Genomic DNA, 24,523 nt, shown 5'->3' with positions numbered 1-24,523 from the left:
CCGGTTCGAAGAATGAGATACGATAACGATAACGATAAGTTCTGGTTTAGATTAGTTCTAATTTAGATATCGTTTGTATGTCGTATAATTGTCAGAAACAATTCGATTTGGGCAACCAATGTCACTTTGACGTTAGAAATATCGTAGATAGATCTTATTGGGATCACAGCGGAATCGAAATAAACGTCAATTTTGACATGTCGTTTAGTTATCGATCTTTTAAAGTTCTTTCCAAGATCTTAAACGTGTCTTAATCATTCTTCGAATAGGGCCGTTACTCTTTGTCATTTCATGTATATTGATTTATTTTGATTGAGCCAGGGTCTTGGCTGATCCAACAACTTTCCATCGCCATATAGCGTGGAAATGCAGCCGGCATAATGGAAGGGCCGGGGTTGTTGCAGGGTGGGGATGGGCGTTAGTTAATAGATGTTTTTGGAGAAATTATGGGTTGTTTTAGTGTAGTAGAATAAGTTTGTGACAATGCTTATGCGGATTATATTAAATTTGTGTTCTGACGAAGCATGTAGTGGATTACCTTTGTATGTAATTATGTATAAAAAAAATATATATTTATATTTGGTTACTATTTTCTTCATGTCTGTTTCTCTATTAGTAAAAATGAAATAACACTATTTATCGAGGGGGCATCTAATATCAAATAACAAAATTGCATACAAAATTAGTGGTTTTTGGTATGTTTGGGTCTAATCTTGCAACCTAAATTAAACCCACTTCCCATTATTTGATTGAGCTGAAACCTCACATACATACATAGTTACATACTAAGTTGGGTGGTACCATCGAGCTGATCTGATGATGGACACAGGAGGTGACCATAGGAACTCTGCGATAACAAAGCATCCTAATTATTGTGTTTGAGTTGTTAGGAATAGTTCCAATGAGTATTAGTTGCCTGAGGAAAGAAAACACACTCTCAGCAATAAAAGCTTGTATTAACAATGAAATTAATGATGAAAAAACTTATTTCGACATGATTTTGTCGTTTAGCGTGGTTGCTATGATAGTTATTTCAAGTTTATTTTAATTGGGCATCATTAAAAAAAAATATGTTTCTACCGGGTTGTATAATAAATATAGTACCGAGTAAGGGTAGGTATTAATTGCCCTTGCGCTTCGCTTGGCTCGTCTTGGAGATTTCTTAATAAAATCAAGTGCTATACATTTAAAAAATGTCTACAAATGTTTTTGGAGACAGTTATGCATATAAAAATTTAAACTATCATAGGAACAATCATTTAACGCGAGAGGTATAGGTTACAGGTTAAATAGGTACCACATGTATAGTACCTGTGGTACCTATAAATAAATAAATATTATAGGACATTATTACACAAATTGACTAAGTCCCACAGTAAGATCAATAAGGCTTGTTGATACTTAGACAACGATATATATAAATATTTATAAATACTTAAATACATAGAAAATACCCATGACTCAGGAACAAATATCCATGCTCATCACACGAATAAATGCCCTTACCAGGATTTGAACAAGGGACCATCGGCTTCGTAGGCAGGGTCACTACCCACTAGGCCAGTCGTCAACCTATTTAATTGCCTCGCCTGCCCCACTAGGCTGTCGTAATACACTAAAAGATCGTACACCACGCAAGGTACATCTGTTGCTCAAACTGTACATATGCTGTGTTTACTCTGACTAATCAACATCTACAATGTTTCATATCGAGTAAAGGCTACATTCCAATTGCGACTGCAGTGGTATTACCGTTATAGCGTTACTGCTGTAGGGTTGCAGCAGGAAACGGGCGATGTCACTGTTTTTTAGGGTTCCGTACCTCAAAAGGAAGAAACGGAACCCTTATAGGATCACTCGTGCGTCTGTCTGTCTGTCCGTCTGTCGCAGCCTATTTTCTCCGAAACTACTGAACCAATAAAGTTGAAATTTAGTAAGTACACATAAAGTAAGGTTGCCAGAGCTCAACGAGGGGTGGGGTGGTTAGGGTCGGCAACGCGCATGTAACTCCTTTGGAGTTGCAGGTGTACAAAGGCTACTGAAACGTGCTATTTTTATGGGAAAAAAAAATTGCAAAGCTCCGGCTTGTTCGTGTAAAAGGTATAGCAACGTTAACACAAAAAAAAATATTAAGGGGGATTCAATTGACTAAAAAATTAGTAACTATCGCGCTTGCTGGGGGTACCTATTTTGGGAGTTAAAAGGTAAACAAAGTTATATTCCTTATTATACGAAACTTTATTATACTAAAATCCTGCCAGAGGAAAATTGATTGGTAAACCAAATCCGCGACTTCTGTGAGATACTCTAATTTGAAGATAAAAAAAATATTGTCAAAAATTTATTGAACTCAGCTCAGTGGCAAGCTGGGCCGCTTAAGAGGTCCAGAATAAAGCTTCACACAGAAATTGTAAATTATAAAAGGGTGTTTCTCTTTTAATTTTTAATCATCCCAATAATATTTAAATTAAATTTAGAAAACATGTACTACGTTACACTACGGAAACTGCTTACCATCAGGCGGGCCGTATGCTTGTTTGCCACCGACGTAGTATAAAAAACACATAGGTATGTAAATCTGTGGCCCAAAGCCGGATATGTAAATTAAATAAATTAATATTAAAAATAGGGGTCACTTTTGGGGGGTAAAAGAGAAAATAAATAATAAAAGTTTTGAAAAATATATTGTGTTATACATTAAATAAAAGGGCTCATTATGGGAATCTCAATTTTTTTTTACAATTTTTAAATAATTCGTTTCGAAGTTATTCAACAAAATCGGCAAAAAATTACCCCCCCCCCACCCCCTTTATTTCCGAAACTACTGGGTCTAAATCTTTGAAAAAAATACACATAATAGTTCTTTAGGACATTATCACACAAATTGACTAAGCCCTACAGTAAGCTCAATAAGGCTTGTGTTGTGGGCAATATAGTGAAACTTGACAACGGAACCCTAAAAACTAAACATAACTCGCTAAGCGACAACTCAAAACAGAGCACTCCACTTGTCTGTGCAAACAGAACAGTAATCAGAGTAAACATCGCCATCGCTTTAATTAAAAACTTACGTAATGAATGGTGGTTCATAAAAGGTTTATCGAATATCACGATAGAGGGCGCTGAACCGGGCGCGTTGATTTGTACATCGCGCTAACGAAATTTTAATTGAGTTTGTATATAAGGTTTGGGAATTATTTTGGATTTCATGGGCTTATAAATCCGAGCCTGTATGAGGAATGTCATGAAAGTGAAGGAAGCGAAAGAGGTATGTCAGGATCGTAGCAAGTGGGAATCTGTGGTCTCTGCCTACCCCTTCGGGAAATAGGCGTGATTATATGTATTTATGTATATACGTGTATAAATCCCGGTCTATTGTTAGGCTTGCGTTGGGATATAGATTCAATACGTAGAGGCCCTTTGGGGACCATTAATGTCGTGTAGCACCTGCTGGAACCCGTTCGTTCACAGGTACAATACAATAGACATCCATGAATCGGCCTCAGCTCTTCTCAAAAAGTGAAGAGTATACCGGTTATCGAGGCAGGCGGTGACTTGCCACCTACTAGATGGACCCCTGAATAGAAGTTTGACGTTTAAAATAACACTTGCACTGCGTGTGCTATTAAAATCGTTGCAGACTTACCTTGGTTTAACTCGACATCTTCTAGGTAAGCATGCACCATCCTAAACTGCATCTGCACTTACTATTAGGCGAGATTGTGGTCAAATGGTGCCCCTTTTCTAATAAAAAAATACCTAGGTACCGCTGGAGAGACGAAGTGCAAAAAGACCTTAGCGAACTCGGCGCCGTGGACCTGACATAAACGGCTTTGGACAGAGAAGCATGGCGGTCTTTGGTGTCGGAAGCCAATATCCACTCCGGGTCGCTGCGCCACAGCAATAAGTAATAAAAAATAGAATTGGCGTCCAGTAAACGCTACGGGCTAAGTGTTAATTTCTTTGTGTTCCAATCGGTTGACTGTAAGCAAACAAATGTTGACGATATGTCTGGCCTAGTGGGTACCCTGCTTATGAAGCCGATGGTCCCGGGTTCAAATCCTGGTAAAAGCATTTATTAGTGTGATAAGCATGGATATTTGTTACTGAGGCACGGGTGTTTTCTATGTGTTTAAATATTGATATATTATATATATATATATATATATATATATATATATATATATATATATATATACATATATATATCGTTCTTTAAGAACCCATCTTATTGAGCTTACTATGAGATAAAGTCAATTATGGGCGTGTAATTACTTTTATCAATATATGAATATGAATGAATTGATTAAGTAATAATATCCTGTAATAGTTATTTATTTTAAATGAAACTCGATTTAGATATGCTTATCAATAGAAATTAGTAATATACAATGTGTTTGTCCACGTATAGCGGAACCGTTAACCACGTATAGCACGATGAATTTTATCGACAAATCACTCCCCATTTCTATGTTTATTCTCAACCATTTTAAAACTGCACCTTTTCAAAGTTTTATGGTGCCATACACTACTGCATTTGGTTAATGTACCATTATCTGCCCATTTACCTAGCGCACATCTAAAAAATAATAATCATTCGATAGCTTATGAATTAGGGCATAAATCATTAATTCATAAAGAATTTCCCACAAAATTAATCGATAAATTAATAACAATGATAAAAGTCGGTTTTTTAAATTTTCCTTTTTGTTCACATTTTATCTTTTTTTTCGTAAACGAGGTCGTTGACCTGTACTTTTTTATTGTTAAGTGATAGAACAGGATATTAGCTAAAAGTTCACATCAAAATGATAGCCCTAGTTAAAACATTTCACAAGTTACACAAGTCCAAACAAGACCTTCTGTAAAGGTCTACTTAGCAGCTGAGACGGCAGGTGCGAAATCCTCCCTCTCAGATGTTTTCCCTTAGCATTCAGAATAACACCCCTCGAATTAATGTTTCGTTGTAATTTCTTTTAATAGCCGACTCCGTAGATTCGTTAATGTTTACGTTCGCGTGAATGTTTACGTATGTTCACGTTGAGTAATTAACATTAAGAGATTGAGAGGGTTCCGAAATTACGAGGGTTATTAGGATTCGTAGGTTTTAATGTGCTGTAAATTCGTATTCTTCTCTCACTCTCACGAGTATAAGAGTGAGGGAGATGGAGGTGTTTTTTAATTTTAATTCTTTGTGTGTTTTAATATACAGAAAAGTAAAGCGATTACTTTTCTGTATATTAAAACACACAAAGAATTAAAGAAGACAGCGACAGGGAAGACAGCGGTCTTCCCTCAATCAAATACCTCAAGATTGCTTATTAGAGCAAACACAACAAAGCGCTATGACTTTTTTTAATCCGTTTTTTTAACGTACTTCACCTTGAGATGGTATTTCTTTGTGTTTATAACCGATTCTGAATTATCAATATTTAATAAAAATCGAAATTACGTTATCTGCATCTCTATCGTTTGATACAAGAGCGAGAAAGAGGCAGGTATCGAAATTTTCGTTTTCGCGGTAGACCCACTGAGCGAGGCGGTACTAGTAAATAGCAGGAACAATATTGTAAGCGCTAAACACAAATGATTCGAAATTACGAAAGACTTAATTTGTATCAAACAAAAACGTCCGCGAACGATGCTATTAATCTGAACCATAGAGACTATACATCTCTATTGTATTGTAGTAATTATTTATTTTATAGTATTTTATGCAACAGTTGTATAAGAAGGGTCAAAAAAGGCGAGTGGCGTGAGTTAGAGTTACATTGTAAAGGAATACGCCACGAAACGTTGCATACAATATTTTTCCTACGAGTCAACAAAAATAAATCTTAATTTAGGTAAACAAATTACAGCAAAAGTATATAGCCAAGACGCGCGAGCATACCTTGTTACGCGCCCGGCCCGCCCCGGGCCGCGGCCGGCCGGTCGGCGACACCTCCTCGTAACTCATGAGGCCCTGGTACTTGCTACTTGCTAAATTAATTTTTTGGACAGTTTTTTCTCAATTTTGACCACCGTAGCCTACGGAGACTAACAAGCAACGCTAAGCGATCTTCGTAGTCTATGAGTGTTGCTATATTACGGGTGTCACATGCGTGTTTCTGACTTATGAAGTAATTATTTTTACTATGCAACCAAATGAATATTTTGTAAGTTGACAGCAATGCACTTAGTTTAAAACTGTATTCGTTTTGGTTTTGTTAGGTTGGTAGCCATTAATCGCAGTAACGTTATAGCTTATAAAAGCACAAGTGCTGTTATGAGGAATAGACAATATAGACTTTTCTTGAAATCTTTTATGTATGTTCTTATATTCGTGTTAATGAATGCATAAATGACAGATAACAGTAGAGGAGTAGGAAAAAAGATTATTATAATGTAATGTTTACCCAGGTATTGGCTGTTGTATTTATAAATGTTGTTATGTATTTTTCATGTCACTATATGATGTTACTATAAATGTTGTATTGACTTGTAAAAGAGCCCTTGAGGCCTACTTGCAGAATACATTTTTGAATTGTGAATTTTCAATTTAAGCAATCGTTTGTAATTTGCATTGTCACAACCCTTTAATTTCTTTTTGACAAGTGCCAGCCTACCCTTTGAGTTTGAAAAAGACTATAAGAATTTTTAGAAATAAAATCACTGTCTTGCGTGGGACTTAAACCCACGACCTGAATCGCTAGCCCAATGTTTGCCATCTGAGCTACCAAGAATTAACTAAATACAGCGAATATTTCCACCACGACGGGTTAAAGTCCCATCCAAGACAGTGAATTTTTCCACTTTTATTTGTTACGGAGGACCTATTCATATCCCTGATTTCACCTTACCCCAACGCACCGCACTTTTCTACCTTGTATTATTTAAAACGTACACCCAAAGCCTCGAGCTATATCGGGCTGCAATTTAAAAAATAATAAAATATTAAATAATAAATGAATACAAAAGCGACTGGAATTCAGAAGCTTCCAATCCTCTTACCAGGACAATTTGTTCTTATTATTTATTGCCAACTTAAGCGAGTCTTACACTTAGAGGGACCAGCCTATTTAAGCTAAACAAATATTACATTCAAATTGCGATTATAGGTAAAAAACTTAAGTAAGTCACCTGTTGTATGTAGTTGTGACGTGTTCAAATAGACATTTGTTTTGTTTGTGTTTTTTTTTTTATACTACGTCGGTGGCAAACAAGCATACGGCCTGCCTGATGGTAAGCAGTATCCGTAGCCTATGTACGCCTGCAACTCCAGAGGAGTTACATGCGCGTTGCCGACCCTAACCCCCTCCCACCCTCGTTGAGCTCTGGCAACCTTACTCACCGGCAGGAACACAACACTATGAGTAGGGTCTAGTGTTATTTGGCTGCGATTTTCTGTAAGGTGGAGGTACTTCCCCAGTTGGGCTCTGCTCTAGATCTGGAATGACATCCGCTGTGCTGTGCCCTACCACACAGAGCGAGATGACATTCACAATGCCCATACCTCTCTTGTGGACGTAGTTTAAGGACATACCCGGGTGTGTCTTTTAAACATGTATTGTCTATTCGAACACGTCACAACTACATACAACAGGTGACTTACTTAAGTTTTTTACCTATACTAGGGTTACTGCTTCAGAGGGGGTATCAATCGATCAATCATACTTTTCTCCCTTGGCAAATAATACAATTTTAAGAAAAAAAAAAAAAAACATTTCGTTCAGTACATCCTGTCTGCATAAGCCGATATTTAGTTTTTATATGAACTTTTTATAAGAAATAACGCCGATTTTTAGTTTTTATATGAACTTTTAAAAGTATTTTATGCAATTGTGATATAATAGAGAGCTTTTTAGTCGAGTACCGTGTTTAGGCAACGAAGCTTACTGAGTTGCCTAAGTGAGGTACGACATTAAAAAGCTTGATTATATCACTCATGTATAGATTACTTTTTCTACGAGTAATCTAAAATATATTTTTTTAGTATAAAACCTAAATAAGTAATGAAAATTGGTAAGTATCTAAGTAGACAAAAAGACATAAAAACAATTATCTATTTCTCTTGTTATTTGTTTGTGTCACAACGCATGTAAGTTGTGGTTGAATAAAGATCTATCTATCTATAAACGCGCGCCCGCGGGCCGCGTCCCCCGTTCTATGGGACCGCGGCGGCACGTCAATTCAATCAATCAATTTCAATTCGAAAGAAATTTGGTATTGAGTTGGGAGGTACATGAAAAGTACGCAATTAGAGTTTGGTATACGAAATCTCAACCCTTTAACGGTCAGACGGGTATCAGAAATTACGGAAAATTGAACCCTGTCATTTTAAAATGAAGTTTAAAATTGAACCCTGTCATTTTAAAATGAAGTTTAAAATTGAACCCTGTCATTTTAAAATGAAGTTTAAAATTGAACCCTGTCATTTTAAAATGAAGTTTAAAATTGAACCCTGTCATTTTAAAATGAAGTTTAAAATTGAACCCTGTCATTTTAAAATGAAGTTTAAAATTGAACCCTGTCATTTTAAAATGAAGTTTAAAATCATTGTTATACGGTGGTTATTTATGCCATATAAACTCAGTTTGCCCGTTAAAGGGTTTTCAACTATTACTGTCGACCAGAAATAGTTTTTTTCCATTTGCCTAATTTAATGTCCCACAGCTGGGCACAGGCTTCTGAGGCTTCCCCTGGATTCGTCCACTCGACCCTACCGGGCTAGCATAGGAGTGGCGTGATAAGTTGTTAAATATAAATCCGGCTCCATAATAGCTAAGAAGTTTGGTTATAGCAATATACATAATGGATACGAGTATATACAGAGGATTAATATAACTAGCTTAACAGTTGTCAGCTTACTTAGTCCTCCGTAATAAAACGTCTGGTTGACGTAACTGGTGAACGAAGAGCTGGAGGCTTCCTCGCACAACGTCCGTCAGCATCCTTGGTACAATGCCTCAATGGCCTATTTTAGATTTAAGCTAGTTATAGTACTCCTCTGTATATATCCATTATGTATATTGTTATAATATGCTAAGAAGTTATTATTCAATGCAATTCAATTTATTTCAGAATGCTTACATTCCATAGCATAGTTAGTAACAGCTAATGTTGTTTTTTTTTCATGATATTTATAAGCTAATGTTGTTTTTTTTCCATGTCATGCTCGCTTAAAAGTACTTACGGTGGCGTCGTTGATCGGGTCGCCACATTCCCGAATGAAGGTTGAGGGAGGCGATGGCTGAGATACGCGTCATACTCGTGAACGGGTGCTGTTTGCGGAGACCGGTTTAAGCAAGAAGTTTGTATAAGCTTACACGGGCTACATGTTATGTTATAAGTATGTAACTTTACTTTTGAGTGGCATTAACGTGAGACACTTCATTCGGTTCTTGTCTAATTTAATTTTTTGTCTTTTAATTATATATATAAGAATTCAAGCCTTGGAGACCCTCTACATCTCTAAGGATAATTTAATATCTTTTTTATATTTTATCTCTGACTCTTAGAGACTTATACATCTCTAAAGAATTTTAGTATTTGTTGGTTTTATTTTTTTATCATAGTTTTTTTTATGTGTAATTTGACATTTAGAGACAGTATACATCTCTAATAAAGTATTTATTATTTCATCGATTCCATATTTGTAATTGTTTTTTGTAATTTTTATTGTCTGTAAAAATGGACATGTAAAAGTGCCCCTGTGGCCTATTTGCTGAATAAATGTTTGATATTTGATTTGATATTTTTGGTTTGTATTTTGTTATTATGTTTTAACTGAGACGTTAAAAGGTAATTTTAGTTTGACTCACCCTGGCATGCAACGGGAACAAAGTCTGCCAGGTTGAAAGCAAAATCAAAATAAATTCAAAACTCCTTTTATCTTTTCTTTCTATTTGATGGTAAATTGCCTTTTACATGAAAACGTGAACGATCAATTAGTAGTTCAAAAGGCTCCGGGCAGGGAGGATTTGTGACATTGAAATTTGAAGCACCTATTTGAAATGATAGAATATTTTTCCACTCATCGACTGTAATGGTTGAATTAAGATTTCGTATACCAAACTATAATTGCGTACTTCTCATTTATGTGCTCCCAACACAACTATAATATTCATTTCGATACGCTGTAGTCAACTATACACAAAATTGACTAATCAAATGCCGCCGCGCTCCCATAGGAAATACATAAACAGGCGGGACTTCAGGTCACGCGTTTATGCTTTTTATAATACATTTTTGTCTTCTGAGATACATACCATTTTCATTAATTATTTAGGTTTTATAGTAAAAAAGTATTATTTTAGATGACTCGTAGAAAAAATATTGTACATAACAGTGATACAATCCATATCAATATTTCCAAGATATTTCCATATCAACTCTTTACAATCCTGCACCAAACTGTTTCTGTTTAGCCCAATGGTTGACTGGTAGAGAATGACTCATGGCGTTAAGTCCGCCATTTGTACACTTTTTTGTAAATCTGTGTAGTAAAATTTAAATAAATAAACAAAATAATCAAGCTTTCAATCTCGTACCTTACTTAGGCAACTCAGCAAACTTCGTTGCTTAAACACGGTACTCGATTGAAAAGCCCTCTATTATATCACGATTGTATAAAATACTATTTTAAAGCAATAAGCATTTTTTTTCATTGTCACCCATTTCTATCCAACTCCACTGTTATTTCGATCAAAGTAAATAGTCGTCTCGAATGACGTTCATATAAACCAGATATCGGCATCACAACCTTTAACATCCAAGATATTTGTAATATTTTTTAGTACCCATTCGTTTTAATACCACTCCATACAATCTCATCCAGTTCCATAAAACAATGGCAATTGCCAATAAAAGGTTGACGACCATCATACGAGTTGGTACAGTCAAGTTAAATATCAATACGGACAAAGTGCCAAAAATATGTATACACAACCTTATTGCTTATATATTTTTGTCACTTTGTCCGAATCGATATTTAATACCTTGACTGTACCTAGTCTAATGGAATATTATAGCTATGTCTCGCCCGATACTGAATGTTTCAACTTTTTCTAGGGCCTTGTCATATTGGTGATTTTCGGTAGTTGAAAGCGAGGCGAGCGCTCGGCGAATTCGCTGCGTTCGCGCATCTATATTGCCGCAAGCGCATCTATATTGCCGCAAGCGCATCTATATTGCCGCAAGCGTATCTATATTGCCGCAAGCTGCGACCATACAATGCAACTAATTACCTGTTTACTGAGATACTGGAAATTTTGTAAATATATAAGCAATTTCGTTACCCGCTCACGACGAAATCGTTGTGCGCCCGCGATGAACTCGCTGCCAGCGGTACGAGTATATGCAGGCTCTCATGATTAAGTCATTAAAATGACAGGGGAAAGGCTGGACTCCCCCTATTTGCTACGCTGCAGTCGGCTATATGTGCCGTACTCAGCTGAAGAAAAATGATGTATATATATAGTTTTACTAACTAAGATATCAGTGTAATTACTTGAAATAAATCATTTATTATTTATTATTATGAGTATCCGTAAATTTTAGTAGTAGTACTGTAGACTTTAGTCCACACAATTGAGAAACTCCTCTTTTAAATCATAAACTAGTTTAAAATGCATTGTCATTTTATTGCAATATTGACCATTTTTTTTTGTATGAAGCATAAAAAGTTAACCTTATTTTTTTGCCCCTTTCTGGTATTTTATTCGTAAGTATTACGTCTACTTCGTCGGATCTGCATTAAACTAGAAAGCAATATTTCTATGGAGAATTCACTTCTACCTTCTTTGTAATTGGATTTCTATTTGGTTTGTCACAATGAATTTACAATCAGTATCTTCATTGAAAATGTGAAAGAAACTTATTTTTAAGGGCTGTTGTTTTTTGTAATCGTATTTTGTTTTCGTCAGATTTTAATAATGTTTGATGAGCTCCTGATTCACATTTCTATTTAGTATAGAAAAAGTAGATAATTTTCGGTTGAATTCTGAAAATGCCATACGTTTTCTTTCGTTCAGAGGAATATTATGTAATAGGTACATACAGTAAAATTGCTCTTGTATTGTCCTCGATATGGAACTCCATATATCAAATAAATTTTATCGAATGCTAACAAAAAAATCCCAAACGTGTAGCTAAGCTAAAGCACTACGAAGGTCAAACAAGCTATCATGTTAAAAGTTGCTTTATAAATCGTCATAGTTTTCATCATTGTATGTTCTCAAAAGTTAGAAAAAGACTTTCAATATCATAAACTTAATATATTAAAAAAAGGCTGTTGAGTTGCCTCTTTCTTTTATTTCTTACAGTGTCTTCAAACCCAAGAACTTGATCAACGACTTGGTTTTGGACATATCATTTCTCATCATTCTGTTTTTATGTTAAGCTTCATGAAATCAAACTTCTGTCACATCGCCTCTATTTAGATTTACGTTTTCCTCTGTTAATAGTGTATTTTCATCAACTAGACATTCAATACTATTGTCTTTGTTTATTTCTTTATCCGTATCAACTTGTATCATGTCAATGTCAATTTGAACTTCAATATCTTCTTTTGTTTCGTTGTCTCCGTGTGGATTATCTTTAGTATCTTTATGCATATTTGCATATAATTTTTCCACCAAACCTTTAATCCATAATATGACGCAAGATCGCCGACCTAAAATGGTAAATACAGTTTCAAATTATATTAGATGAGTATATTAAACAGTAACAATGCCTAAAATGTTTTTGACAATTTCGAAGACTAGCAAATACCTAAGGGACTCCGTGCACACTAAAGGAGGCAGTTAGCAACTTAAATGCATTGCTAGGACTTGCGTAAAATGCCCAGAAGCACTAGATTACTGACAACTGGTCTGACCTGGTCGGTAATTACCAACCCTGCCCATAAACCCGATTTTCTAGGTTTTGAATCAGGGTAAGGACATTATTTGCATGATGTATTTCTATATTATATACCGTTGTCTGAGACAAAAGAAGCCTTTTTTGCGCTTCTAGTGGACTTAGTCAATTTGTGTAAGGACGTTCACTAATATTTATTTATTTGTTTACTTAATAAAACTAAAAAAACTTACAAATATCCCATGTTAGTGCAAACAGTAATGGTAAAGCCAAATTCTCCAGAAAACCAAGATTAAAACGGTAGATCCAATAACTTGTCTTCATGATAGCTATAGGAATGATTACCACCAAACATATAACCCACAATATTTTGTTGTATATAAGCAATAATTTGAATAGATCAATATTTTTCTGAAACATAAACAGAATGTTACTACGTAACGTAAAAAACAAAATAATATAATGAACTTATTAAATTACTAATTAGAACAATTGCAATGTTTTTTTTGTTTCAAATTGCGACTGGTCTGGCCTAGTGGGTAGTGACCCTGTCTATTAAGCCGATGGGTTCGAATCCCGGTAAGGGCATTTATTTATATGATGAGTACAAATATTTGTTTCTGTGATGTTTTCTATTTATTTAAGTATTTACTTTATATATATCGTTGTCTGAGTACAACACAAGCCTTCTTTAGCTTACTGTTGGATTTAGTCAATTTTGTGTAAGTATGTCCTTTAATAAACATTTTTTTTAATTAAGGTAATAATACCTCTTTACACGCTATAATGAGAACTAATGAAAACATTGCTTCAACTATTTGCAAAAAACAACAAATTTCTGCTATTTGTGGCGGCATATATACCCAGCGTTCCGTATTGATTATCAGAATCCCGATCAGTAGACCGCAGCAATACTGAAAAAAGTTAAGTAATTTAAACTTTATTTTACTAAAGTAATCGACAATAATTACCCCGTAAGAGCCACTACCACGCCAACGACCACTAAAGGGGTCATACCAGTCGCTGTCAAAGCAATTTTACTGTTGACAGATAAGGTTTAAATTTGTTTCTCACTTAGATGTTGGCGTGTATGCCACGTTTTGATGCGAGTGAGAAAGCATTCAAAAGGTTAAGACTGGATTTATTGCACCGACTATTTGTATGAAGTTCATGTCCCCGCGGACGGTGGTCCCCACGAACCTGTACTAGCTTGAACCTGTACGAAGCTTTACTCTAAAGCGCGCCCTGAACTTAATACATATTGGTCCGGTGCGGAAACTAAAACCAGCCCCTCCGTTCGCCTTTGGCCACTTCCTAATTTGTGTCTATCTAAACTTGTCCACTTTCTAATTCGTCCATTCCAACATCGTCCTTTTGCTTAGTTGTCACTGTATAGATTCCGAAGTTGACTAACAGTCAGTTTACTAAACAGTCATGTCCCTATTCGTATTTAAATCTGTAGTAAAACATTTCCTTCACAACTTAATTAGACGGAGCCCCGGTCGGGCATCTGAAGCTAACGAATCTAACCTACCTACTATTTTTGGTGTGAAGTCCGTGAAAACATTACAAAAGACTAAACATTACAGTAGACTAAACTTACAACTAAACTATATTGGAGCCCTGCTAGCGGGGCTCCATCTAGTTTAGTTGCGAAGAAAATGTTTTACTAAGGAAAGATAAATTATCAAGCGGGCAAGTTAGGAAATAGTCAAGTTTGGAAGTGGACATGATAAGAAAGAGACAGGTTAGGTAGTAGACAAGGAAAGATACAAAGCAGAAAGTGGCCAAAGTCGACCGAAGGGAAACCAGCCTAAGAGGAGGTAGGCTACTTGAACTTACTATTATTACTAAAACTGCTCTGTCGTCGTTATGAGTAATAAGTACTTCTAGTTTTTAAGTTATAGATAAGTAATTAAATAGTTACAATTGTTACAAACACCCACTGTGTATTATGGAAGAGCGGGACTTCCTGACACAGGTAATTCTTACCTACTAGGAAGCCCCAACCTTATTGTCATATGTGTACGTAACATTTATGAAATAAATCATTTTCATTTTCATTTCATTTTCACTGTGGGGGGGAGAATCAACTTGTTAGCGTCACTCGTTGCCATGGTTACGATTAGTTGTCCAGGGGACAAAAGTTCATTGAAATACTGATTTTATGGTACTTAAATGTATTAAACTTGCGTTTTTGTGGTCGCTATAACCAATGTCCATAATGGGCCCCTACTAAGCATGTTAATAGAACGGCATACAACGTCTCTTCAAACAAACTGTGCCACTGTTGTCTCTTGGACAACGGGGCTGGATAACAAAACAAAAAAAGTTGATTCACCCGGGGCTCGATTTGTGTAAGGATTTCCTATATTATTTTTTTACCTAGTAGTGGAACACCAGAATAGGCTAAAAAAGTAACTCACCAAATATGTATCTGCATAAAATAGTAGCCCACCTCGTAAAGGAATACAGAAGCAACACTTCGTTAAGATAGGTAATTTACACATTTTGATTATACTATTCTAGACTATATAAGAGAAAATCTATGTTACAAAATGAAAAAAATAACAGTTGGATTATAAATTGTACACACAGGGATATTTTCAAAATAACAGCCAAAAATTGCCAAAATATCTTAAAAATAAGTAGGTTCAGTCTGATCGACACAGCAACTTTAACCGTCTTGTTATGTCAGTTGTCAGTTGTCACTTTACCGTTTGACTTTTGCGATTCGTTTCACTGCAAGTTGCAAGCTTTCGTTCAGAAGAGGGAATAAAAAGCGGCCAATTGCGAGTCGGACTCGCCTATGAAGGGTTCGGTTCCATTTATGACGTATTAAAAAAAACTACTTACTAGATCTCGTTCATACCAATTTTCAGTGGAAGTTTGCATGGTAATGTATATCATATATTTTTTTTTTAGATTTTTCATTCTGTTATTTTAGAAGTTACAGGACACACACACACACACACACACACACATTTTACCACTTTGGAAGTGTCTCTCGCGCAAACTATTCAGTTTAGAAAAAAATGATATAAGAAACCTCAATATCATTTTTGAAGACCTATCCATAGATACCCCACACGTATGGGTTAGATGAAACAAATTTTTTTGAGTTTCAGTTCTAAGTATGGGGAACCAAAATTTATTGTTTTTTTTTTTCTATTTTTGTGTAAAAATCTTAATGCGGTCCATAGAATACATCTACTTACCAAGTTTGAACAGTATAGCTCTTATAGTTTCGGAAAAAAGTGGCTGTGACATAAACGGACAGACGGACATGACGAATCTATAAGGGTTCCGTTTTTTGCCATTTGGCTACGGAACCCTAAAAATAGGCCCGGTTGGAGGCGGACGTACTCATAGATATATGAGATTCAATAGATGGATGGATGAAAGCCAGCTATCACCTTATCCACTTTGTTTTTATGTACGATTAAAAATGTATAACCAGGTTGCTGTTGCCATGTCGATAAATTCATATCGATAAACTATCGACATTTCTTACAATTTTTTTTTTTTTAAAAGGATTATCGTGCTGATAACCACGATAATCCTTTCAAGTAAAATTAAAAACGATTTTATCGTGACGATACAGGTTAAAACGAAGTGAAAGTTAAAATTTTTAATTAAAATACATAAATTACTGTTAAAATATGTTTTCCGCAAGTTTTGAGTTTAGCATATACATATATTGTTTATTAATAGTGACGATATCAAAGCTTCAATTAATCACTATTTCGTTCCGCTGTATAGCGCTTATCGATAATATAACATGATTAAATAATATGATATATAACATGATAATCGAATAGTTCACATCCCTAAAAACCCACACAGACACATTTGTAACGCACACATACAAAGCAGTGTAACCACCAAAATGGCTACAGTATTCAAATTTGTATTTAGAACAGACAACTAGGGGGAGCCTTGGACGTACCGGCCGTTGCGTTTGTTTGTTTTATTGCGTCTCGCTCTGTCTTCGCACCAAAAGCCCGTACTTCGCTTTCAGCTCGTTTCAAAAGCCCACATTCGTGTTTTAATGCTTTCCATTATGTAGCGGTCACATAAACTACTATTAAAATCTTAATCCGCGCCGATGATATTTGTTTACAAAATAGGTTCCATTAGTGGATCGATACAGATAAATGTACTAATTCTAAATAAGAATAACAGCCATTGGAAAAAGTTTGAATTTAGACTTTATGGTACAAAATTAAGGTTGAAATTTGAATAAGTTTCGTCACGTTGATGCCAATGTAAGTATAGATGTGATATAAACTATCGATTATTTGACAGATTTTCTTCACACTTTGATAAGTTTAATAGCAACCTTGGTGTGATTTCCGGGCCCTTCTGTTTTTTGTGCTTTGATCTTTATATTCGTGCAATACCAATTTACAATTCCCGCTTTGAAATTATTATGAGTAAGCTAAAGAAAATGTATTTGGCTATGAATAATAGTAACCAGTTTTAAAATGCGCGCCTCTGTTCGCTCAAGCTATTATTGATCGAATTATCCCCCATATAGGTCTGTGTCAAGTTAAGGCCAAGTAGAAAATTAGTCAAAAAAAATTTAATTAGCAATTTATTTAGGCTTTTTTTAAGGACTTCAGTAATTCGAAAGCTGAGTTTTTGACTTTCACTCGATAAAAAAAAATCACGAACATGGGTGTAAAATGCACTTTCAAAAAATCTAATAAATTTCTAACAGAAACTTAAAATATTAAAAAAAATATTCTTGGGTGGCTCCCCTACACGAAAAGTAGGAATGTTTTTTTTTTCGCTTCAGCCCTGTATTGTATGCATAGGTGTCGTTGGATAGGTCTTTTAAAACGAATATGGGTCTTTAAGAACCACTTTTTGATATACGTAATATTTTCGGAAATAATCGCTTTGAAAAAAGTGTCCCTTGAACTATGGCTCCAAAAATATGACAAAAAACGTGAAAGAAAAGTTTAGTAAAGACTTTCAAGAAACTTTTATACGGAGCCTGATCAGTTCAGCCGTTTTTGAGTTTTTGCAGTCTATTTTGTACGGGTAACTACGGAATCCTACACTGAGCATGGCCCGAGATGCTCTTAGCCGGTTTCTTAGTTTGTTTACAATCCACTATGCACTAGGTGGAATTATTGCTTTGAGTGCACGAGTGCAATAAATTAAATGTGTATTCATTCTTTTAATTTATTAGGTCATGAATTCATGTTACCGCATTCGAGTTGATGCCAAACGCTATTAACGTAATGAATATATGCAATTACAGTTACGCGGAAGACACACAATCATTCGATATAAAAATAGGTACTTATATGATTTTTTTATTTTCAACTTCTAGTAAGATTAGTAGCAAATCCAAGTGATGGACCGAACCAGTACATGTGGAGGTCCAAGGGGGAGGCCTATGTTCAGCAGTGGACGTCTTATGGCTGAGATGATGATGATGATGATCCAAGTGATAAAAGTGAAAGTTCTTTAATTTTGCATTTGTGAAATTATATTTCATATGTAACGTATAACGTAAAGACTGACCAGTAATATATGATCGCCATATTGCGGAATTTCATTGGAACTAAACTTTTCATACTATATAGAACTTTACTGTCACCCTATATGAGGGTTGATTGAAAAATTTCGCGGCCTGGCCAATAAAAAAAAAAAAAAACTTTTTTCTTTTTTCTGCCGCCATTTTGAACTGTCATTATTTATCTGTCTTCCCGCGAAATTTCAATTGGCGTCTATATTTAAAAGCAATTTTACGGCATATTTAAAGTTACGTGTCGGTAGATATCGTGAAAATGGAGAAATTAGAGCAGCGTGCTGTGATTAAATACCTACATAAAAAAGGATTGACACAGAAGAAAATTTATGATGATATGCAAAGTACATTTGGGCAATGCAGTCCATCATATACGATGGTGAAAAAATTGGCAGCTGAATTGGCCTCGTACATTAGAATAAAAGCGCCCTCTTGACAATGATCATATATTTGTGGTCGGGCTTTATTTCATTACATTCGACAGCAGAGTCATCGAACTTTATTACGAGACATATATTCGTAGCATTGTGTTATAATGTTTATTATTATTTATCTATCTATTATTACTGCGTGTAGAACCGACACCGAGAACCAGCATTTTGCAACTTAAGTTGTTGCCAAGAGACATCAACTGTAATAATAAAAAAATATCCGTTTATTCACGTTTCATGCCTTATATACCTTATATTTACAGTATACTTCTGCCAAACCACAGAGTGGTTTGTTGGCAGACGAAGCTCCTATAATATGTAAGCTAGGTAGTCTATATGTTACTTCTATTATTATCTATTTAACCCCTTACCGCATCCCTAAAAATCCGTTTCACGCCCAGCTCCCCTCGCCTACAGATGACTGGTTAGGTCATTTTCCCGAAATCATTGTTTCCTTGTAGCGTAATTTCCAGTCGCATTTTTTCCTATTCTTAATTTACACCAGACGTATTTATTCCTAACATGATTTTTCCATTCGCATATTTTCCCATTAGACAATTTAACTATTCTTAATTTACACTAGACGTATTTATTCCTTGCATGATTCTTCCATGCGTAGATTTTCCCATTAGACAATTTATCCACAATCACCCAAATTGCGTACAGTTAGCAATATCGACGGAGCCCCGCTTGCGCGGGGCTCCTATTCTGTGCCGTTTGGCCTTCGGCCGTTTGAAGATACCTAACGAACCTAACCTACCGTTAAATTTTCACCGTCTCAATCCCAACACTCCCAACACCGACAATTTTGCAAGGAATAAATACGTCTAGTGTAAATTAAGAATAGTTAAATTGTCTAATGGGAAAATATTGCGAATGGAAAAATCATGTTAGGAATAAATACGTCTGGTGTAAATTAAGAATAGGAAAAAATGCGACTGGAAATTACGCTACAAGGAAATAATGATTTTGGGAAAATTACCTAACCAATCCTACAGATCGCGATTAGAACATTTCATTATTTGGTATGGCGTCTCTATATGAAGTACTTATAGTGTTTTTCAAAGTCAAAGGGTAGGCTGACATTTGTCAAAAAGAAATTAAAGGGTTGAGACAATTCAAATTACAAACGATTGCTTACGATTTAATCTCCAAAGGCCATATAATCGATTCTATTGTTGATGATTTATATTTTTAAGTAAACATACCTTAACATTGGATGCGACTGAAACAATTTCACACGAGCGGAATCGATTCCGTTTTACAAAATGAAACTGTCATCACACAAATAAATGCCCTTACCGGGATTCGAACCCAGGACCATTGGCTTCATAGGCATTTTCTGGTGTTTTTACTCTAATACAAGTACAACATATATCTTGTTAGTACAACATGTTATTTTTACCTGAATGTAGATAAGATACATTTTAATTAGAACGTGGAGTGCAGATAACGACTGATTTGCGGCTATCTCGCGGCAAATTATCCTGCTCGTATTATGTGGTGCGCAGACGATCAAGCATGCTTGACAAACACAATACATGTACAATCTCTTACTTACTTACTTACTGCTGTGGCGCAGCAACCCGAAGTGGATCTTGGACACCAAAGACTTTTGTGTCCAAACATAGATGGTAGGATGCTATAGATGTGCTATACGCGTACGCCCGTGAGGGGCAGAACATACGCAATGCGACAAAATTAAAAACACGTTTTGATACTCCTGACAACATACCAAAACCAACCTACGTAATTTGGCCCGGTTATTTGATGCTTACCATAAACCATACTAAACGGTATGGAATAAAAAAATGAGACTGTGACAAGGACAAATAATAATAGCGCTTTCTCTGCTACTCTTACTGAAAAATAAATCAGACTTGTCCTTTCCCGCTTATACCGGTTAAAATACTAAAATCATAGTCCAAAGCCGTTTCTGTCCAGTTGACAGCGCCGAGTTTGCAGGAACTAGGAGCTTTAAGATCTGGTGTCCAAACCGAACATCATTGGAGAAACGAAAGCCGCCAGTCTCCGATGGCTCGAGCTCGCATTCCAGATGGGTGAAGATCGTGCAGTTTAGAGGGCGTACTTTGGAGTTCCAAATAGCCGAAGACCGTCTGGACGTTTAAAGGTCCCTTTTTTTTAGTTACCCGTTAGGGGGTAGCGCCCATCAATCAGTACTTTCAGTATGTTGTGTAAGGCACCTTTACCTACAACTATGCCAAAATTCACTTATACACGAATTGTTTCTCCGTTTTTTCTTTCGTTCGACCACACCACCACATATAACCCACAAAACTGTTGCTTTCACAGGCTGTTTTCGGTATCTCGCAACCAGGTCCTGGAACAATATTCCTCCACCTATTCGTCATATGAAAACCAATGAATCTTTCAAATTTCATTTAAAAAAATACCTTTTGGAGAAGCAAAGTTTGGGAGTCCCTCATGGTTACCTGGTTGCTGATTACCGAATTTAGTCTTCACTAATACTATTATTTTATTTGATCTTAGTAAATCATAACGTATAAATAATGATTTTCTTCTTATAATTACACTTGACACTACGTATTACTTGAGCATGTTAATCACACTGACACTTCAATATCATAACTATGTAAGTACACACTCTCAATGATAATTATGTCACTAGTTTTATAAACAAGGTATTTAGGCAAATACTAACTTTGAATATTGCATATTTTACACTGTATCTTGATTGACGTGATCTGGTCCTGGCAGAATATCAGTGCCTCTCCCATAGGGTGAAACGTAATACTGAGTCAGAACCAGAACATTTTGTTTTGTCGCAGCAAAACATTTCCTATATGTATGGAACAGTATTATTTCAATGTATTTTTTTTTCTTTCTACTTCTATTTTGTATAAATGTGTATTTCTCTCGTATGATTTTGTATTATCTGTTTTTTTTTTGTCATTTTATTAATTGTATTTCCTGTGTGTATTATGGCAAACAAATAAACGGATTATCTATCTATCTATCCATCATATAGACCATGTGAATGTGACCCTACAATAAACGATGCAGCATAAGATGGAGTGTTCCCTGCATCCTACTACGTGCAGAAGACCTCATAAAAGCACGCTTGACAGTCTGCGCCGTCCTTTAGCTGAGCAATTTCATAGAATATTTAACAATACCAATACCACTATCCTACTATTACTCCTGCGTTCTCGTCACTCAATATATTAATATTGTGTTTTATCTTGTTTTCAGGTATACTGGCGACTTCAGCGCGAACTCCGTGAACTTAACTTTGAAACAGGTATGCACATATTCGCTCTAACTATTAGGTAATAGGTACCTACATCTATTCAAAAAACTAATTGCAGCCCTAGATCGAAATTTAGGATTTACGGACCGCATCGCCGTGTGATAACACCTTTTATGAGCAAGTGAGATGAAAAATAAATTGAAATGAATGTTCATAATAGTTCGATATTCCACAAGTTCCATTAATTAATGGACATTGACATAACATTTTTGAGTTTTTTCATCATTTGAAGTATAAATGTAATCCGAGTGTTATGATTTTTTTTATACCACGTCGGTGGCAGAGGTGTTACATGCGCGTTGCCGACCCTTTAAAAACCTGTACACTCCTTTTTTGAAGAACGCCATACTGTATACCCTCGGGAAAACCTCGGCAGAGAGCTCATTCCAGAGCCGGAGCGTCCGTGGGAGGAAATTCCTCTTAAACCGCACAGTGCGCGACCATTTAGGCTCTAGGGTATGAGGATGAACACCCTGCCGACGGCGAGCGGTGCGGTGATAGAAAGTGGCCGTTGGCATCATGTCAAACAATTCTTCAGAGCACAGCCCATTGTACAAGCGGTAGAACACACACAAGGAGGCAAAGTCTCTCCTTAGAGTTAATGGTTCAATGCCGCTTGTGAGTTTGGGATCGTCGACGATTCCTACAGCGCGCTTTTGGACTGAGCATGTAAGGTTTAAAATAAAATTTTAAGGTATAAGTAAAATAAAATAAATAAATAAAATTTTATCGAGACGATTGTCTATAACATCACCGTCAACGCTGCAGTAACAACGCAGGAGCTGTCGCAATAGGAATGCAACCTTAACCGTGCATTGCACTGCATCTGTCCTCGAGGTATTTAAACATTTTAAACCGTTATACTAACAGCTAATTATGACTAACGCGTTTCCCCATAATTTATTTATAGCGGTAACAATGCGCATCTGTTAGCTTACGCGCGCGCGCGTGGCGCGTATTGTGTCCACGAAAAGCTGGAACGTGAGCCCGATTCCGGTTAAATCATTTTAGATACACTTTATCTATATAAAGCGTTTATTTGTTTGCTGCAACAAACACACAGGCAAACAGAGGAATACACAGTTAACAAAATACACAATCAATTAAAAACAAAATACATAATCTTTTTAGGGTTCGGTACTCAACTAGGAATCCTTATAGATTCGCAATGTCCGTCTGTCTGCCCGTCCGCGGCTTTGCTCCGTGATCGTTAGTGCTAGAAAGCTGCAATTGGGCAAGAATACATAAATCATGCTTGGTGATAGAATGGTAAAGTAAAAACTACAAAAACCTCCTACTTATACAAAATGTTTTTTATTTTCGGGTTTACCTTATGGTGTGAAGTATTGTTGGATAGCTCTTTCAAAACGAATAGGGGTCTCCAATAATCAGTTTTCGATAAAGTGAACATTTTCGGAAATAATCGCTCCGAAAGAAAAAAATATGTGTCCTCCCACAGTGGGACCATGGGTTAAAAAAATGTGAAAAAAATTTGTAAAAGATAAGTTAGTAAATACTTTCAATGAAAACTATAGCTAACATGACCGGCCCAGTCGATTTCAGTTATTGCAAAAAGTGTTATTACCTCAGAGTCTTATCCGCGCCACTCTCTCTACACGATGGCCCATGTTATTGTTAGTGGGCCAGTATTAGGGCCCAACGTTGTAGAGGAGCTATTAGTGAATGGCGCAACTCACACGCAACTCTCACATTATTCCGCTTGCACCAATCAGCGAACGATCTTCAGAGTCGTATAAAAACCACTTCAAAACCATGCCAAATTGCTAAATCTGAATCTGAACCCCTAGTGTAAATTTATTCGATAGCAAAACGTGACGTACGCGTTTGCATTAAGTCTCATTTAGCTCAATAAGGCTTGTGTTGTAGGTACCTAGACAACGATTTATAGAGACAGATATTAAGACTATAAGGAACCGATGACATTGTGATATATTTAATTGTAATAATTGATCAATTTCTACATTGTAGGTATTTTATTTCTATTACATTTTTAGATTATTTCATTATTTTCATGTAAATATTTGTACGCTTGCTTGCATGTTGAATGCCAGGATTCCTCTTTAGGGTTCCGTAGTCAACTAGAAACTCTTATAGTTTCGCCATGTCCGTCTGTCTGTCCCAGGCATTGGCTCTGTGGTCGTTAGTGCTAGAAAGCTGCAATTTGGCATGGATGTATAAAGTCGAAAAACTCGTACAACAATATTTTTTTTAGGTACCTCCCCTAAACGTAAAGTGATGATGATTTTTTTGTGTATTCTTACAAATAAAGAATTATAAATTATGATAGATATATGACAGCTATTTCAGTTTTACCGCAATTCCCCATAGGAAAGAAAATCTATTCCAGTCAGTATTGCGCTAGCCTACCATTTTAAATTTATCTTCACTAAACAA

The 24,523-nt window shown here is 35.9% G+C and overlaps 1 protein-coding gene and 1 long non-coding RNA gene across 3 annotated transcripts in view; one reads left to right on the top strand and one right to left on the bottom strand.

Annotated features, from left to right (window-relative positions):
* Positions 1–24,523, top strand: part of LOC133520946 (somatostatin receptor type 2) — a 273,728-nt gene that overhangs the window by 97,838 nt on the left and 151,367 nt on the right. For both annotated transcript variants that reach the window (XM_061855664.1, XM_061855663.1), the window contains exon 2: positions 22,051–22,099. The gene's annotated coding sequence lies outside the window, so the exon portion shown is untranslated. The remainder of the gene's footprint in view (positions 1–22,050; positions 22,100–24,523) is intronic.
* LOC133520994 (uncharacterized) lies at positions 12,166–15,596 on the bottom strand. The gene is made up of 3 exons (XR_009799851.1): positions 15,267–15,596; positions 13,074–13,754; positions 12,166–12,655 (listed from the first exon to the last, which is right to left on the bottom strand). It is a non-coding gene; the product is annotated as an uncharacterized LOC133520994 (long non-coding RNA).

The sequence above is a fragment of the Cydia pomonella genome, chromosome 9 (assembly GCF_033807575.1).
Source record: "Cydia pomonella isolate Wapato2018A chromosome 9, ilCydPomo1, whole genome shotgun sequence".
In the NCBI taxonomy this organism is placed as follows: Eukaryota; Metazoa; Arthropoda; class Insecta; order Lepidoptera; family Tortricidae; genus Cydia; species Cydia pomonella.
The sequence above is the reverse complement of the archived record's forward strand: the minus strand, read 5'-3'. Positions and strand labels throughout refer to the sequence as shown.